We start from the raw sequence: 3,951 nt of genomic DNA on the forward strand, positions 1-3,951 counted from the left end.
ATTCAAGGATTCACACCCTTTTTATCTGACAAGCTTTTATATTTCGGGTTAAACATAAACTCGAACAGACTGACTAACATCCAGATTGGTCAGCATTTCATGTAATAAATTAGGTGGCCATCAAGCAGCGTGTGGAAATTGCTCTATGTGAGCATTGTAAGCTTTGTGACAATGTAAGAGCACTCATTGGGTTTAAGACATGCAGGTATCTGAATCTGGATTTGAGAGTGGCCTGGCACTTGAGCTGCCCTGTCACAAGTGGATGAGCTTCTTCTCTTCACAGCAGGGACTCCTATCCAGCTAAGGTACCAACTGACAGAAGGGGGAAAGAGAAGCCAGTGTTGGACCCAATAGCCTGGACTAACTACTGATCAGTTGCAAATGCACCCTTTCTAAGGAATGCAGAGGAGGGGGCCGTGACAAGTGTCCTGGCTGTAACTGAATGATTAAGGTTTCTGCCAAAATCTTTAATACTCAAATAAGTATGGTACAAAGGCAAGGCAAGGGTTAAAAGGAACAGCATGTGACATGCATGAGCAACACACCTCCCTGCCCTTTGCTTTTAAGGGTGGACACAGGTTTAGTGTGGCAAGTAAAAGAGGCCTCTTTGGACTGCACAGGCAAATGAGCACTCCTCCAGGCGGGCTTGGCCTGAGGAGTTTGTACAAGCCAGCACTAGCATCTCTGTTTCCTAGGCAACTGGGAGAAGACATTGCCAGCTCTTAGCCAGACCCAGTGCCTCCTCTGCAGGTTCAGTCCCACCGACAAGACATGTCAGAAGTGGTTCCTGGGCAGAAGGGGGCTGGACAGAAGCCTCTGGTGGTGTAGGGATGGGTCACTTCTCAGACAATCTACTTCAGGCATAGGCAAACTTGGCCCTCCAGATGTTTTGGGACTACAACTCCCACCATCCCTAGCTAACAGGACCAGTGGTCAGGGATGATGGGAATTGTACTCTCAAAACATCTGGAGGGCCGACTTTGCCTATGCCTGATCTACTTGATCTGAGTATTCCCAGGGAGCAGTTTAGGCCTTTTGCTGTGCACCTACTGTATGTCTAGTAAGTGAAACACAGTTGCATGCACCCTATACACTTACAGCACCCTTATAACACTCTAGCAGTCATGGATTTCCCCCAAAGGATCCTGGGAAGCGAAGTTTAAGACGGCTGAGAGTTGTTAGGAGACCCTCCACAGAGCAAACAACAGTTCCCTCAATTTTCAGTGAGGGGGTGGGGAGCAATGACTACTAAAGCAGCATATGAGGGTCTTAAATATATGGTGTTGACGTGATAAAAATGACAGGAGTCTATTCAGCATGAGACCTGTTGGGATTCCACCTCCTGGTCCCACCCTGTATGCACCTTCAGTACAAGGCCTGAAAGAGTCTCAGCACCTGCACCTGTATGTGTGTGCAGTTAATTTCCCTGTATTTGCATACTCTAGAATAGGCAGAGTTCACAGGAATGTGGACAGAATGTACATGTTTATGGTTAGTACTGTACAAGTGTTGGCCTTTCAGATCGTCTACCAAGCACAAGTAACAATGAAGCTAAAGGACATGAGTTTGTGCGAGTCTCTTTTGCCCTCTGCAGGCATTCAGATCAAATGTCTCTCCAACACTTCACAGATGAAAACCAAGATACCCCTGGTCTCACATCAAGGGTCTGAGCCTCCACAATTGCATGTTGCCATCCTGCCATTTCTGAAACAGGGCATGTAAGCAGACTGAGCAGAAACAGCTTACTTTTGTAAAGTTTAAGAATGCTGCACAGCTTATTTCATTGCACAGTCAATCTGGTTGCAGTTACTACAGGATAACTGCATTCAGCAAAGTCTTCTAATCTGGATAGGTGGTCCTGGGATCTGGAAAGGAAAAGGTGTGCTGGGATTTTGTGTGGATTTTGCATGCACACGCTTGCAAACTGATGCCATCTATCCCCCTCCATGCCAGGGGAGGGAGCTGAACCCTTAGAAAAGGGAAGGTCTAACTAATTCATATGATTTGAAAGAACCAGAAAACAGGGACTGTCCCTCAAGAAAAACATGTTATGTAACATGCTTCAGCCCTCAGCTTGCAACATTGTGGCTTGCAAGGACTATGTGGTTAGCTGAACATGTGTGTAGTAGAGGTCATGCTTGACTGTGGTTGCACAATTAAGAGCAGTGAGAGGGATTAAGGGGAAGAGGAGGAGGAGGAATCAGTTGGTCAGCCTATCACCTTCCTCCGTCTCACCCCACCTACTTCCTTGTAAAATGCCTTGTGCTTGGCAACCCTCAGTCATTCACACACAGACACTCTCTGCCCTTCCTTCCACCCATGGAAGAATTGGATCTTAGCCCAAATGTTTTGCTTCTGCCCAATTGAGGCCTGGTTCTTACTAAGGCAAAAAACATTTTTCTGAGCTGGACCATTCCTAGGCTCACATGGTTCTCAATGTGTGGTGTAGCAGAAGAAAAGTAGATGTTCAGAAGATGAAGAAGCCAAAGCCTTTCTTCCTGAGATTTCATTTTGCTATGTGAAAGGGGTTTTTTTATTGATTGATTCATATGTAACTGCCTGAAGAAATGAGCTCAGCCAAGAAATGAGCTGAACAACTCATTGAGAACTATCTACACCTGCTTACATAGATGGGTGGGTGGGTGGGTGGGTGGATAGATAGATGATAGATAGCTATGGTTATTGCCACTGAAAATGAATTTTGCAACATTCACAGAGATTCCACCAAGTTCACATTACAATGCAACAATTATGGCTTAGGAAAATTGTAAAGCAAATGTTTTATGTATGACAAGCCATTATTTTTAATGTACCGGTAAATTGCGTAATGTTCAGAATGATGAAATATAGATACAACCTACCTAGTAGTAGTAGTTTTAGTTTAATACATTTTTCTGAGGAGTGAATTTCATGTGGCAAAATCTAATTTGATTTGCTAATTTTTTCCCCTGCCTCAGTTACATTTTAATTTCTAAAGGTGCATAGTTCTTCAACTCGTCTAGCAGAAAACAGCTTGGATGGAACTATTGCAGTGGATGCATTCCCCACCTCACCCCAGTGTTAATATTAAAGCAGAAAAGTATGGTTAACAACTTGTAGAGAGGCCTGACGGTAGTAATACCATTCCATTACACCAAGGAGGTCTACAGGCCAAATACCAGTTGGGATTTGTGAGGGAACATTAACTTCACAACCCTCACACAAAGAGTTCTGTTCTTGGACAATGAATATCATGTTGAGCCCAGTACAACTAACCATATTGTCAGAAATATTGATTAAATATCTTAATAACAAATCTGAATTCTTAGGCTGGTATAATGAAGGGATCTCTATTTCAACAGAAGAGTAAGCATATATTTGTGGCCTTTTGGCTGATTAAAAATCACTCCCTTTTAGTAGTAAACTCAGATAGTAAGTGTCAGCAGAAATGAATCTGAAATGAGGCAAAATGATGCTTGGCGAAACCCTGAGGATCTAGAAGTACAAAAATCTTTCTCCTTTTTTAAACAACAACCAAAACCTTCAGCAAGGAGTAAGCATGCTCAGTAGCCACAAATTTTTGAGTATCAGTTGGAAAAGAAAATCAGAAAATATTGCATCGGTAGAAAGATTCTATTACTCAGTTCACTGACCTATATCTTTCAGGGCCAAACTAGATATAGCATGAATTGCCTGATTGCTGTTAATGGGTATTTTTAATTATGCAAATACTAATGACAGAGAAACCTGAGCAGCCTCAGGACTGTGGTGCGGGGTTTAAACATTAACCTCCTTTAAAGGGTCGGGTTTAAAAGTTATTAAATATATACTATTTCTTTATGTACACTGTAGGTTGCTGTTTTAATGTTGCATTGTTGATTTTTTTTAATAGTCATTCATCACCCAATCCTTGGTTATGAGGTGCCTAAGAAATGTGGCAAATAAACAATGAAAAATTAAAGGATATAAATG

Source organism: Lacerta agilis, chromosome 1 (genome assembly GCF_009819535.1).
Source record: "Lacerta agilis isolate rLacAgi1 chromosome 1, rLacAgi1.pri, whole genome shotgun sequence".
Classification (NCBI taxonomy): Eukaryota; Metazoa; Chordata; class Lepidosauria; order Squamata; family Lacertidae; genus Lacerta; species Lacerta agilis.